The 16,460-nt window shown below is 34.6% G+C and overlaps 2 long non-coding RNA genes across 7 annotated transcripts in view; one reads left to right on the forward strand and one right to left on the reverse strand.

Annotated features, from left to right (window-relative positions):
* Positions 1 to 16,460, reverse strand: part of LOC131542298 (uncharacterized) — a 64,294-nt gene that overhangs the window by 10,458 nt on the left and 37,376 nt on the right. For 4 of the 5 annotated variants that reach the window (XR_009271690.1, XR_009271693.1, XR_009271691.1 and 1 more), the window contains 2 exons: positions 3,638 to 3,739; positions 3,223 to 3,389 (listed from right to left, as the gene is read on the reverse strand). This is a non-coding gene — a long non-coding RNA (uncharacterized LOC131542298). The remainder of the gene's footprint in view (positions 1 to 3,222; positions 3,390 to 3,637; positions 3,740 to 16,460) is intronic. The other variant, XR_009271689.1, reaches the window with a different exon arrangement.
* Positions 143 to 15,216, forward strand: LOC131542299 (uncharacterized). 2 transcript variants are annotated; one of them, XR_009271695.1, is made up of 6 exons: positions 143 to 304; positions 10,933 to 11,235; positions 13,024 to 13,217; positions 13,690 to 13,740; positions 14,067 to 14,327; positions 14,526 to 15,216. It is a non-coding gene; the product is annotated as an uncharacterized LOC131542299 (long non-coding RNA). The 2 variants fall into 2 exon arrangements; XR_009271694.1 differs by lacking the exon at positions 143 to 304 and adding an exon at positions 6,458 to 6,709.

Raw genomic sequence — 16,460 nt, forward strand, 5'->3', positions numbered from 1 at the left:
TCAAATCACTAAACTTAAGCATGACTAATAATAATACTGATACTTGTCTTGCATGAGTGAAGTAGATAGATTAAGAGAGAAAACACATTTACACCCCTGTAAAAAGGTTCACTTTCAGTCACTATCAGAAGTGAGCGCTAAATTTGACCTGGGCCCCTCATGGGTGGGTGTTTTTGAGCCGAAAACTTCCATTTCTGTCATGTATGTCAGATGATGAGTCTTGTTTTTGCTAGGGGGCTTCCCCTTTTACGAGTGTTGGTGTCTGACAGCTCATCTCTACCTTCTGCGTGATCCGACTGATACAGTAAGTGATCTGAATCTCTGCAGATACACAGGAATCATGAGACACCACATCATGATCATGAGCTTATTGAAAGTCTCAGAGGTTCACAGATCATTCATCTTCAGACCAGCTTTACTGGTGGTGGTTGATATTTTTAGTTCGACGTTTTTGTCATGCACAGTCAGACTTGGTTAGATGATTGAACTGATGGTAGATCAGAACATACTCAAAAATGCATGGGAACACAGACTCTTTAAAGTCTTCTGGTAAAAGGCTGGGAGCTTCACATGGTGGATTACTCACAATCTTCTGATTTCAGCAAAATAGCCAAGAGTGTGCCTTTCTCATAAAATACCCTTAAACCCATCTTTGTGTCAAGACATCCGCTGATTAAACCAGACATTTCACACTTGAAACTTCTGTCTATTTAAATTAATGCTGTCAATCGATTAAAATTTTTATCGCATTAATCACAGTCATGGACTGTGATTAATCATGATCAATTGCAAATTTAAAATACTAGGATTTACCTGTAAATGTGTTGAAATAAAGAAATGCATGACAAGCTAGTTTAAGGAAACAGAACCTTTCACACTTCTGCCAGGTATGAGACATAATCCTTATTATTGTTTTATCATTATTCTTTTGTTTTTATTCAGCCATTATCAGCCTTTAAACTGGCAGTAAAACGTTTACCAAGCCACATCGCTTCAATCCCAGTATACATTTACCCAACTATTATCAAAAGTATTTCTAAATAAATACAACAAAACATTTCTTGCGACCTTACGTGAAGTATTATGACAAAATGCATTATGAAGAAGAATTGGACCTGTTCTGCAGCTGCATTAGAGCTAATATTAGCATCATGCTTCATAAGACAATTTATGAGATTAATAGTACACTTTTACTCAGAACTCACTTCAAACCACCATCGAGTGTTTGTAATAACTTCCTTTTGCAATCACATGTGGAATTTGGTCGTTTACTGTTGTTAAAATATGCTATTTATTATTTATTTCTGCTGTGTAAAAGCCTTAACATGTTTGCTCTGCTGAAACTCACGTTGTTTGTGATGTTACAACCACCTCTCCGTTTTTAAGTGGCCAGGGATACATTCCAAGTATAATACACATTAATAAAAGGATCTATTTTCATTTTTATTTGTCTATTTACACCTTGGGCGGCTGCGGTACATTATAAAAGTAGCCCACTTGTGCCGTTACCCTGGCAACACTGGTTCGCTGTACCCTCATCACACAACGATAGATAACCTTCCGCGCTGCAATGACGGCAAGACGTTGGGGTCAAACCTTATCAAACCATTAATTTGCGTTAAAAAAATATCAACGCGTTAAATTTTTTTGATTAATCGCATGCGTTAACGCGTTAACGTTGACACCCCTAATTAAAATGCAGTAACATTTGATTTCTGCTGAAACATCAGCTTGCATATAAGATGCAACTTTATGGATTTAAAGGAGGTTGTCAACACATTAAATGGACAAAATGTAAAGCGCAAACATTTCAGCTTAATGTTTTATACTCTATTGTTAAGAAACATTAAACAGTTAAAATAAATGTAAAAGAATGAAGATGATAAAATACAGCAGTCATAAGATGCAGATAAAATACAGCAGGCTACAATTATGATAATAAACAAAAATAATGTATTGCAAAAATTTATTATCTAATGCAATAACATTCAGACTTAAATGTCAAAACACTTTTCTGGGGGGCGCTGCATTTAACAGGAAAGAAAATGGCTCTTTTAGTCACAATATAGCTCATTTTCCTGAACAAACACCAGTCAGCTTTGTCCTGTTTTCAGCCAGTGCAACAAAAGCCCACATTTTAAGGACATTCAGATCTGATTTTGATCCTGAGCCAGCTGTTAATGAACGTCATTTCATTATTTTTGTACAGGATGTAAGCATCCTAGATGTTTCCTTAAATGACTGCTGTGCCAAATTATTATGCTATGCTGAAAATGACCACAATGAGTCCCATTTTATCAGTAATTTTCATGGCTTCTCAGAAATACTTAATTTTTTTTAACATGTTCATGCATTAAATTGGTATATACTACAGGAATCTTTATCTACAATTAGTGTAAAGCAAATTTATAATCATTATCATCAAATGTATTCATCATTAGCATTTTATCACCTCTATGCATAACAGTTTGGAAAATAAAGTTTTATATATATATATATATATATATATATATATATATATATATATATATATATTCATCCCCTTTTCAGCCATTCAACTACATGCACTTCCTGTTGACATCTTCATAGTGATTTCTGCTGAAGCAGAACAAAAGCAAATTATATGATGTAACTGTGGCTCTTGGGGCCCTACAACCCCTGATTTTTAACATCAGGGTGGAAATCATGCAAATGAGCACAATGTGAGAGAAGCACTGGTAAGCAACAGGAAACGTTCCTTTTTAATGTTAAACCCAGATGGGGAGCTTCCCCCTGACTTTCCTGTGAGTGAAGTGCTAGCACAAGTACTACAACAGAAAGTACGCTGTGAATAACTACATATGACATTCATGTGAAATTTCCCTAAATAGCTCCATTGTGTAGGCTGCGCTGACTACTTGATGAGCTTTGAGTATTTTAATGTGAAAAACCACAAATTTGAATTGCTCCAAGAAGAATTCAAACCGCATTTGATAAGAACATGCATATTAATCTGAAAGATAAAGAGCACTACGTATTGTGCATGCACTTTAAATGCCATATTTTATTGTTTTTTTTAAATCCTCTTTGAATATGAAAATGTTCAGGAAATGTAGTTTGCATTGCTAATGCATCACAGTTTACGGTTATTAAAAGTGCTACCGTTTTGCATGACACAACGTCATACGGTATCCAGATAAATGGCTAAAAGTTTTGGTTTGTGTATGGCCTCAGTTCCGTTACCTCTATGAGTGATGCAGTGTTTCCACAGCGCATGCCCCTCAATAGGAGGATTTCCCCTTGTTGTTCAAAGCTGCACTCATGACTCACTCGGTTTCACTCGCTCTCTTTCTCATTCCATCCCCCTCTCTCTCTCTCTCTCCAACGGAGGGGGCTTTTCATTGTTTTGCCTGTGGAGAAACAAATAAAGGGGGAGTTTTAAGACTGATATGAGTAAACTGCAAAGGTGCAAATGTCTCACTGCAGACAGGTGGTTAGACACACTTCAGTGGTCTCAAATGTTTGTTTCAACCCCCTACACACCTTACTGCAAAGTTAGGTGACGTTTGAATAGTGGGAATAATTAAAAGAACATTTCCAGATGAATTACTGTAATGGGAATTGGGGGTGAAATGTGCTTAATTGTCATGAAACTCACGTAAAGATTACGGTTTCTTTATAATTTCTTATCACATGAGATTTCATTCCAGTGGGAAACAGGCAGCATGTATTTCTCAACTTCTTCAGCTTGTTCCTACAGCTGCAGAGATCAGAAGAACATGATAAGCTCCTCAACACAGGAATGTGACAAGATACACAGAAATTTGCCTACAGGGGATTATTTCGTGGAAATGTATTCAAATTAAGATGATGGCATTGCAAAATAAAGATGTTACATATATATATATATATATATATATATATATAGGGTAGAGTGGGGGGAAAACGCGTAATTATGAATTACAAAATTATAATAGCCTATTTGAAACATTTTCTTACCTGATGCTAACTGGCTAGCTACCTGATGCTAATGAGGCAATTTTTAAATATAAAATCCAAATATTTTTATTCAACCAATTAGTTGGAATATATTTGATGGAAAACAAAGGATTTGATATTCAGAACAGAATAACTACAGTAAATGCCATATGGGGTGTTTTACTATGTTTAAAAACCAAAAACAAAAACATACATATATATATACACACATGTATATATACATGTATGTATATATATATATATATATATATATATATATATATATATATATATGATTATTAAATTATTATTAAAATTTATATTTTTTTATTTTTATTAAATAACACATACTTCCTATCTAGAGGCCCTACTGTTCTCATATCATATATAACTGTGATGTTCTACAAAACAACAAGCTTTAAAACACTTTTTTTCTTACTGCTGAAAATTAGGTCATTTGAAATCCGTTTTCTCTCCGGTACATCACTAGTGTAAGCGTCATGGTGAAAACGTCTACATCACTCTCGTCAATGTAGGCCATAGTTACAATAAAAATTTATCTTGACTTTATCTTGTGGTTATTTTGGGAAAAACAGTAGGGGGACATTTTACCCCATGGGGGCGTTTTCTGCCACTCTACCCTACTCACATGCCTTAAAAATTATATGCATAATTTCTCTCAATAATACTTTTTTTCTTTAGCTAAACAAGACCTAAAAAGACCTAAAGCTATTATATAAGCCATACTGCAGCTGTAAACTTACTTGAGGAAAAACTGAGTCAAAAACCAACAGTCTGCTCCCAAACATCTTTATTTTGCAATGCCATCATCTTAATTTTAATACTTTTCCATATATATATGGAAAACACACACACACACACACACACACACATATACATACATACAGGGATGCAAACACATCAAAGGTGAGAAAGGTGACAAAGACACCAAAAATCCTGGAGGAAAACAAAGACTTTTAAGATGACAATTACACGAATTTACTATTATATCGAGTAGATGGCAGCAGAGGATCACTCATTAGCTCAGTTTCCATTTCCACTCCCTAGTTTTGACTTCTTGCATTTGGATTTATTATAAAATGACTATTATAACAAATTTTAGTACTGTACTTAAGTAGTATAGCAAGTACAATTAAATAATAATGCATTAAATATTTTGAAATATTTTTAGATTTCATTTAAAATCTTAATTTTTTAAACACTGCCTTAAAAAGGACACAACAAAAAGATTGTTTTAATTTATCTTTAACTATCCTTAATATATTCAGCCAACAGAGACTTGTTACTGCTGTAGTTATCTTACTCTGCATCACTTAATGCACAAGTTTATTTTTGACATCGGTTTGTCAGATAGTTCGTTCTGTCCATTGCTACAGTTATCACTGTCAATCATACCAATGACTGGCGCAACAATTTAGTGGATTCACGCGCATAATTTTTTACACTCGCGTTTGTCACTCCTGAAACTGTATACGTGGATGTTCAGTCTTATATGTTCAGAAACCGAGCAAAGGGCTCCTCTTATAGCGCAACTGACTGAGCTTTATCACGCGAAAACTCAATGATATAATCAATGACTAACTACACAATCAATCTCTTATTTACACCGTGTGTATGTTTTTTATGCGTGTAGAACTCTACTTGCGAAAACAAAAATGAGCTCAGAGCGAAAAAATCAATTGCACAATCATTTACATATAAGTAAAACACTAGATCAAATAAAGAAATGGTTATCTCCCCAACATTTGGTACTCAATTTCAAAAAGTGGTTTCTGCGATCTGTAAAATTCAAATGAAAAACAAAAATACGAAAATGCTTTTCCAGTACTGTATCTTTTCAACCGCCAACCAATCAATGTTTTCTTTAAAGACCTTTCATAAAAAGCATTTTAAGTTGTATCATTTTTCCAAGAGTTTGTTGTGTGAGGCACGGGGCTACAAAACGGGTGGAGTACTTGTGTAGACAAGGGGCTTCCGCTGCCATCAGGGCACACTCCATCTTAGATTCTGACTAACATACAGAAAACACCTCTGACTAGCCATTGCTTTCAACAGAGATTCCTGTGATTGGCTACAATACCCTGCAAAAGCACGTTGTAATTAAACAAACCCCCTTCTCATCTGATCTGCACAAATCTCATAAGTAACCTATTTTGATCTCAAAAAAGGTGAGCAGTTTGCATCTATGATATATATATATATATATATATATATATAAAAACTCCTGATTACTTATTTTAATGTACAATAATATTTGAGATTTCTAATTTAAAGGGTTTTACCAATTAAAATCAACATCTTTCCAAGTATGCATAGGGTACACATGTCACTGAATTAAAGGGACCAAGAAGTCCTACTAAATACTGGGACAAAGTTCAGTGGAACATGATTACAGTACTCAGCAAAGCTTGGTTTACATTCCCTGCTGATTGATATGCATGTGCGCGAATGGGTGATTGTTTGGTGGCTGACGTATCACTATGATTTCAAGCCAGATGACTTTCTGTGAAGAGGACAAACAAGAGTTCGGAGTGCATGTGTGTGTGAAGTGAATTGGATTGATCAGGTCATTGTATGAATGGCAACCTGATAAAAACGCAGGAATACAAATATAGTAGTAAGTCTTGGCTCTGCATTATATGCACTCTGTTCCATTCCAGGGAGTTCCTTCTGAGAAGTTGGATTTCTCTGTATTCTCCATGTGGCACACAGACAGAACCCTATCACAGAGGTTAGTCAGAACGAATTCTCATGTGACACGAGCACATTCTCTCTGGATATGCGTTTTAATTCGGTCAGATAAAATTCTCTTGATGTTCAGATAGTTCCTCGAATGCTCAAGCGTGTTGCAGGAAATTTGGTTTTCAGATAATAATTAAAAAAAACAAAAAAAAAAAAACACTAATTTGTCTAAATTCATGCACTGCATTTCTCTTACCCCACTGGCAAATAGTTTTTTAATATAATATTACACTTAATAATTTGCCAATGGGAAAAGAAAAATAAAGTTAATTCAAGACATTTTTATTCGTAATATCTTACGCTGCTTTGATTCTCATGTAAATTTGCCTTGTTTTCCACTAAAATATCGATAAAGTATCAATAAAAATTATTTTCAATGTGATTTCACTAATGGAAATTTAAATGTAATTTCACACAGATTCAGAATGTCTGACGTCACAGCACGTTCATTCAATTTAAATTTAAATTTAAATTTGAATATTCAAAAAAATCATTATCAAATCAACATATGCTGTTTGTAATTTTAGAAAATGTAGTTGTGTCAAACTTCCCCTGCATGCTTTTAAAAATAAAAATGTCTTGCAAATGCTGTTCTTGAGAGCCACATAGATACCCATATGCACAACTCATTTTACTTCTGTAATATGTTTTTCTGAGTAAAATAAAATATCTAATGAGAAAAAATTTGGATGGGACTTGAATTTATTCCTCAGAAACTTATTGGATCATACAAAGCAGGCTTTTTCTCACCAGACTAAGACTTTTCTAAAACATACAATAGTTATTGGCTGTTGGTTAACATTAGGTGACGTCAACGAAAGAGGCAGAGCAAGATTACGAAGACAAAAAAATTATTTGGAATAATGTTCGCCAATGAATCATTCACAGTAAGACCAGAAACGTGTAGTAAATAGTCAAAGGGTCAATTTTGATTTTATGTCGACTTCAGACCCGTCAAGAGTTGAATGTGTGTGCTGTGTGTTTCTGGCACGTGTGTGAACTGTCACAGGGAACATGTGCATGGGAGATTTGTGGGAAAATGTCCTGTGACAGCAGCATGAAATGGGGTGAGTGACAGCGGACAGCTGAGGGACGTGAAACGAGACAAAAGGACAGTATATAAGTGCCGGAGTGCGTGAGCATGTAAGAGGAGAGAGTGTGTGTGTTCTAGCATCTGTGTATCTGTCTGTGTCTGCAGTGGGGCAAACCGTTTCACATTCCTCAGACGCAGTTGTGTTTTGCATGATTTATAGTTCGTCTGAATCGGTGGCGAGTAAAAGGCATAATTACAGAACGTTCTGTAAAGGATTTTTACATATGGAAATGCAAATGGTCACATCTGCGGATGAAAACAGATCATTCACTTAATGACCGGCTGCAAAAAACATTTTATTTACAGAACATCAAACTGAACTTTATACTAAAAAACAGTTAGCTCACATAAACTTATTCGAGCCAATGAGCTTGCTCTGCAAGGTTTGGCTAAAGCACTTATTATGCAAATCATTCTTTAAAGGATAGTTCACAAAAAAAAGTCTACAGAAATTCTACAGAATGTCCAGGCTGCACTTTTCCATTCACTCAACGTAAATAGGGACATAAACTCGACAGGAACGATTCATCTTATCTGAGTCTAGATGTAATCAGTGTGGTCCTGAATCAGGGTTTACAAACAGTTTACAGATTATCACCCAACTGCCAGCTGAGATACGTCAGGAATCTGAAGTTCACTGAACCCTCTTTGTGCAGTAATGAGGATCCATTAGCACGTAACTCGACACTGGTCCTGGATCAGAGGCAGCAGATGCTGATGTCTTTACACGGCTATTAGCAGGAGGCGTAATCTGCACTCTCAACATTAAATAAAATTAAGAAGAGCTGAAAACTGGACAACTTGCAGACAGAGAAGGTTTCTTAAAAACAACAACATATGTTGTGTTTTACATGCTGGTCCTCAACCGGCTTCATAACTAGCTATCCAGTATGACTTCCTTTGGCCAACCAGTCTGTCATCTGGCTGACCAACTTCACCAACTGGTGAACAGCATGGCTATCATAGTCAACCAGCTAGACCAGCACCAATCCAGCATGGGCCAGTTTTGAAATTTCTGCAAATTTATGTTGAGCAGTGCTAAAATATAATCTCACTGGTATTATTTACTTTTACATTTGAATTTTATTTTGACGATAACAACAGATACCATAAGAATGTTATGTAAAATTTTAAGCAATCCCAAAATGCAGCACGACAAGCTTAGCAAAAGCATCTGACCATGATGGAGGATGTAATCATAAGGGTAAATTTAAAGTAAACAAATAAATAAACAAACAAATAAATAAAATATAAAATACAAGATAATAGCATTTGTTTAAATATATATGAAATCTATATTTTTTTTTAAATATTTAATTCATATTTGAGAACAAAAAAAGGAGAAAGGGAGTTTCTATTGGTGCCTGGTTTCAAGTTGATTCCTTCAAGGATTTTTTTTTCAACCTGATATGACCAGTATTTGTTGACATAACCTAATTTAGTCAAATTGATTTAAATATATATTTAATTAAAGACTTTAATTAAAACTTATTTTCAAGTTACCCAATTAATCAGTATTACAGCATATTAGAGTAACAATAAAATACACTTTTTGTCATTAAACAACTTAAACATAATTGTAAACCATTCAAGGAAAAGCTCTTGGAGCGCTACTTGCTGAAAGGACCTCCGTTTAATAATTGTAAACCACTTGGTAACCAATCACTCTCACTACTACTCCTAAATTTAAATACAAACCAGAGAAATCAGTTGATCTCTTTCCACTGATTCTATCATTTCTGTAAAAAGGAGAAAAAAAAAAATCCCCATCTCCTGCACAGGAGTGCATTTACCACTTTCTAAGTTTTGACCTCCCCCTGTTGGAGAAGTATATACTGGAGCATGTCTCTCAGGACTGGGGTCAGGAGGTGAGGAACTCCTTAAATAACCAACCAAAGAGCAAAGACAAGGAGCCTCCACCTTCAAAAAATACCAAAGGAAAGGAGACGAGAGCCTATCTGAGGTCTGAACTCCTTTACAAAGAATAAAGTGCAGCCTTTATCTAGTGTACCTAAAATACAATTCGTCTTTCTGAACAAAGAGTTCACCTTGATGAAGTACCCAGATCACATTACTCAAAAGCCTTGAAGCTGATGCCATCTTTTCTTATCTTTTAACCCCACTGTTTAGTGATATCTAAAGCTAAATGTTGTTGTTGCCCAATGTTTTCCTCTCTGTAAAATGAGCACGAATGTGGTTTTGTTTGAGCCCATATAAATCATAAAAACATTTGAGGTAGGTAGAAAATTGTTTGACTGTTTAAAAGCGTGTGCATGAACATTACTGTAATACCAGTTGAATTTGGTTAGAGCTGCAGTCTAGTCATCGACGTGAACTCACGCCTGGGTGGATGAATCATCAGAACCACAAAGAAAGTTCTGCATATGTGGTTCATTCTTAGAATCCTCCAGCGTTTTACTTCAGAGAATCTACATTGAGGTTAGACATTTCAACAGTAAGACGAATCAATGATATTATGTCAACAATACATCGGTGAAACTCACATTCATATATCAAAGAAATTACATTTTGCATAAAGAAATTTAAAAACCATTAAGGTTATTTTTCTATGGTTACAAGAAGTGGTGCAGGTTAACTGTCAGAAAAAAATAAATATCAAAAAAGATGTCTTGACAAGTTTCAGTATTATGCATTATGAGTGATTTTAAGCATGTTTCAAATGCTAGATAGAAATTAAAAAGTTACATCAATCAAGTCCAAAATTAATACTGTACATTAGAACGTTAGATCTTTGGCTTTACAACACAAGCATTTCTAACTGCACTTAACTCGAAATTTTGAGTAAACTTTTGACTGATTCCTCCCTCATGTGGTTCTTGTGTCCAGTCTATAAATACACAAGTAAAATCTATAGGGCAGATGCGATGAGAGCGTCTCAGTAAACAAGTTATGAAACACTGCCAACATGCATCTAATATACCTGTCTCAAAATAACATGGTGTGGTTTAGACGTCATCACTACAGAGGGAGGATCTGTCGACCTTTGTGTGCACGCACGGTTTGGCCGATAACACTGAATAACATTTACATCCCCAGATCTTAGTTTGCGTCACATTAAGTGTGCTTGAGCTGATCAACTGTCACCTTGTTCCCTACAGAGAGAAGCTCCTGTCTAAACACAATCCTGTTACCGCAGCTCATCTGGACAAATGTTTGTCTGCGTCCCTCTCGGATGTCATTTCTCTAAGCACTGTTGAGATAAACAAGAGAGAGTGAGAGTGATGGAGACAGAAGGGAAAGTCAAGCATGAGCGCTTCAGGAGTGACCCTTTAAAGCAGCAGCTCTGATCACCATCACACACGCCGCAAACACAATGACACACTGCACATTAACTGCATACACATGCAAAACTCACCAACATATGGAAGCCCATTTCTGCCACTGAATAAAAAATACAAAAGGTAATTGAAACTTTTTGTCTCACAATTCTGACTTTTTTCTCAAAAGTCAAGTGCAAGTTTACATCAGAAACGTCAAAATTGCGAGTTGTTCAAATCTATTAAAATATTTACTGATATAAAAGTTAGAATTAAACTTTACTTGGAGTACTACTTGTGCACAATGCACATTTCTTAATATTAAGCCTAAAATGTGTTTTAATTGATGATGATAGTATGATCTGTCTTTAAATGCAATATATTTAAAGTGTACCTGAAGTAGGCTATACTTGCAATAGTTCCACTTTAACACAATCAAATATACTTCAGTGTATCTTTAGCTGGACTTCGTCACTACTTCTGCACGCATTAAGTACAAATTTGCATCAGAATTGCGAGTTGTTAAGTCACAGTTGGGTGTTATAAAGTCAGAATTTAGATAAAAGCTCACAATTCATATCTCACAATTCTGACTTATAATACGCAATTGTAAGAAATGACTATTTCCCTCAGAATTGGACTTTTATAAGTTGCAATTACGAGTTTATGTCTCACAATTCCGTGAAACAAGTCAGAATTCCTACATATAAACTTGCAATTGCGGAAACATCAGAATTGCTTTAATATAATCTCCTTTAATATAAGTCTTTAATATAATTTTTTCAACATTCTATTCTCATTGTCAGTGAGTTTCACACCAAATTTCAACACTTATCTTGCTATTAATACCCTAAGTATACCCAGGTGAAAAAGACGCAGTATTAAATGTATTAAAAATATACTTGAAATTCAAGTAGTATGTTTATAATACATTTGTATTCCCAACATGCTTATTTCAAGTGCATTAAAAATATACTAAATTGCATTTTAATATATTTCTAAAAAGTATACTAGAAGTACTTTTGTATTAAATATATGCTTAGTTATACTTCTAAGAAATATGCTAAACAGAAGCCTACTTTTAATGTGTTTATAAAAAGTATACTAGAAATACTTTGGTAATAAATATATGCTTAATTACACTTTTAAGGAATATGCTAAACACAAGCACACTATTACTATATTTCTAAAAAAGTATAGTAGAAATACTATGTTAATAAATATATGCTTAGTTATACTTTTAAGGAATATACTAAACACAAGCATACTTTTGGTGACGTTTTAGTGTATTTACAAAAAACACACTTATGTTACTCTTACTTAAAATATATTTTGTGTGTACTTTGTGTAAGAACATAACAAAATGATTACACTTTTAGTAGGTTTTTAATGTACTTTATATTGCAGTAGGCCTACACATGGTTATATTTTAAATATGTATTTATAATTTTAATATTTGGAAAAGTACGATATTTTGAAAAATATTTTTTACATTTACAATGTACAAACCTTTGTCAAATATTATTAACCATTGCAGTATTTAAAATATGTTGTTTAATATGCTACTTTAATTGATTAGGCTGTAACATGATACATTAATTGTAAGAAGCTAGGTGTTTATAAACTTGTTCAAGCCTTTATTTTCTAATATACATTTCTGAAATTCCCACGAGGATTTCAACATCATATCTGAAATGAGAAAAAACAAACAAAAAAAAAAACACGTTTATTTGTGTTTAAATTCAAACAACGCAGACTAAACCTGATTGGTTCCAGAGCCATTGAACGGCTCTGATTGGTTCGTATGATAATGAGCTCGCAGCAGAGAGCTTCGTAAATCAAATATGATGTGCGTGCAAATGTCCCTTGAATGTGAATATAAGTCTAAATTTAAACAGTGTTATATTATATACAGCGATCGTGTCTCTTTAGGGTGCTTGGAGGAAACCACGCAATTCATATGGATTACTTTGGCGATGTCTTTTTGCCATGAACTTTTTGAAACGTGAACATCTTTGATGAATCTTTTCATCGGAGGAGCATAAATCTCTCAGATTTCATTATAATATCTCCACTTTTCTTTCGAAGATGAACGAAAGTCTTTGATGGTTTGGAGCATCTTAAGGGTGAGTGATGGCAGAATTCAAATTGTTTTGGGGGAATTATGAAATTAATTAGAAAATATGTAAGGGAATGGATAATCAATGGCTAGCTGTGCATTAAACGATTTGAATGCATGACGTGGAGGTGAAGAACCACCCGACGCGCAGCGGAGTGCATTCAAATCGTTTAATGCACAGCTAGCCGTTGATTATCCCGTTTATGCCATGGTCATTTACCAGCATTCACATATTAAAGATGTTAATAATATTTGTGCTGCAATATTTGACCGGAACGATAAAAATGACGGTTATTTTCGTCTGTATTACTATTCAACTGTATGTTACTATGGTTACCAATCTTTATAGGAAGCGCATTAATATAGAACGTGATTAAACTGACCTGGAACTACCTGTGCAGTTCAACACCTGCCAGCCAATCAGAATACAGTATTCAGACAGACCATGGCATAAAGCAGTATGTTCTTATTTTTACCAGCTTCTGCGAGCGTGTATGGCGTCTGGCTTCAGAACCTCACTGTGACTTCAGGTAAGATTTGTATTTAATTAACGTTATTTGTCTGTACCAGTCATGTTTTTGACACATGCATTGGCAGAAAAAAATAAAATAAAATTAGTTAACATTAACATTCTTTTATTTGCAACATGAAGTATATTTATTTCTGATTTCCTGAACAATTTGGCTTCATTGTAATGAGGTTAATGATCTTTGAAAAACCATGATTATGAACATACAATTACTTTGTCTTGAGCTGACCACCCAACTGTGGTAGTGTTGGTTGATTGGTGTCTATATTTGTTCAAGCTTGACAACCTTATGACTTTATTTTCTAATATATATATTTCTCATTACAGATAAGAACAAAGATTAAATTGTAAGAAGGGTTGCTTATAAAAGCATACAGTACATCTGAAACTGCTGAGACTGGTAAGGTTTTTGACTATATTTCCGACCAGGTACATTGTTCTGTCATTCTTAAATAGAAAACAAATCATCAATCATCATTTGCCTTTTTTGTGTGTGTGCGTGTAAGAAATATTAACATTTGTTGTTTTTCAGATCAGCTGCTATAGAAGACAAAATGAAATCTGAGTGCAGAGACATGCAAAGGAATAGTAAGTATATTTTAATGTCATTTCACCTCTTTTATAGAGATTTTTGAATCAGGCCTAATAGAGGGGGATTCGGTCAATCTTGGAAGAAAAACGTTAGCAATGTGCCCATTCCAGGTAGCTAATTTGTGCTTCTTTTCAGTCATTCATGTAAAAATCTGTAATCTAATTTTGTTTCTTTTTTTTTTTTTTTTTCTAAAGCTGCAAGGCACTACTGACTAGGCTGTGCCCAGGTCTCCGGAACCTGCGACGACGCTCAGCTCCGTTGGCCCTTAGTCTGCGCCTTCGGATCCACCAGCTCTGTCTCCATCGGTCGGCCCCCAGATGTTGGCAGCCACACCATCTACATCTTGGCTCCTCCCTCCCTCGACTCCGCCGTGTGTTGTCAGCACTGGGATGCTCTGGGTCTGTGCCATGTGCCAAACACCATCTAAGCCGCATCTCATCCTCCCATCACCATCCCTTCACCACATCCTGCCATCATCCCGCACCTTTGCCTCTCACCATCCCTACATCATCTCCTCGTCCACCTCCAAAACCCCTCTATCCCTCCCTATTCTGTTGCTTGAACTTTATCATCTTCAGTCTTTGCACACAAATCTATTCACTTTACATGTTTTTTTTTCTTCAGAAAATTGCATTGTAATTTTTATTTATTCATTGATGCAAAATTCTTTACTTTTCAGTAATACAGGTATAACTGAAATGTTCTACAAATGGATAAGATGGCTCTTCCATAGCATTTCAGTCTTTTTTTCATTTATGTTTTTTGTATAATGTTTTAAAATGTACTTGAGTATGTTTGTAGTAATACAAAAATACTATAAACATACTTGTATTTCAAGTGCATTTTTAATACATTTAATAGTATGTTTGTTTTTGTTTTTTTCACCAAAGTATATATGCTGCTGTACTTTTTTAAATGTACTTCATGAATATTTGTAATGTACACAATATATAATACATTAAAGGTTTCTAAATATCAAAGTGTACGTGTGTGTATATATTGAAAATATAATACTAATAAATATAATATAATATACTAGTAGTGTAATGCTAATGCATTTCTAATGAGCTGAAATACAATTGAAATGTACTTGAACCACATTACCTGTAGTTCATGAAGTATTAAAAGTACATTTTAAATGTATTTTTAAAAATACACTTAAATTGCACTAAATATACTTAAAGTGGTTCCAATTTAACACAATTTCAATATATTAAATATATTACAAATAGATTAAAATTGAACTTAAGCATATCTTGAAATACACTTAATATACTTAAAGTTGTTTCAAAATAATACATTTAATATGCAATTAGTACAGTATAATATAAATATATTAAGTGTGTCTGAAAAAGCACAATTTAAATATATTTATTTTTCACCTGGGTATGTAAATAAATATAGTTATTACCCCCAAAACACTCCAAAATATATAATAGAACATAAAATGAAAAAGTGTTTAAAGCTTCCTGCATGAACGTCCTGGACTCCAAGACCCTCATCATGATAACCGCACTGGAAACTTCCTCTCAGGCCTGTAGTTCAGTGATGCGGCAATAGAGAGCGGCCCACAATGGCAATACAAATAAACACCACTGCGTATAAGTGTGCGATTTCCCTTTAGCGTAGGCTTTTGCTGTAATACATAGGCCCTTTGTTGTTTATTGCGTAGGCTCCCTCCCATAAACCACAGACCTATATTCTATTTACATTTATGCCTTCAGATGGCTTTTTCTTGCCAAAGCAGTGCAGGAGGACAAATTGACTTTCAGGAGAAAGAAAGATGGAGAGCATGAAATGTTAAGTACAAGTACGTATTGTTCTTCTGTAAAATGCAGTATGATCAAAGGAGGGTTGTAATGAGTCTTGTCTTCACACTAAATGCCATTTTAGAGATGGCTGCCATTTCTGTCTCAGCTATGTGTGAATGGAGAGATAGATGCAGCCGAGATGAAAGAGAGTTTCTGTGAATAGCTCTATGGTGTGAAAAGCTGTAAGGGGTCTTAGGGTATGTGCATTAAACACGGCAGAAAAAAATGGCTCTTTGCTAATGAATTTCCTTCATTTAAAATGCCAATCATACTGTAACTTTCTCACACAAGCATTTCCGCCACTACAAGTGGTAAAAT

The sequence above is a fragment of the Onychostoma macrolepis genome, chromosome 06, assembly GCF_012432095.1.
Source record: "Onychostoma macrolepis isolate SWU-2019 chromosome 06, ASM1243209v1, whole genome shotgun sequence".
Taxonomy (NCBI): domain Eukaryota; kingdom Metazoa; phylum Chordata; class Actinopteri; order Cypriniformes; family Cyprinidae; genus Onychostoma; species Onychostoma macrolepis.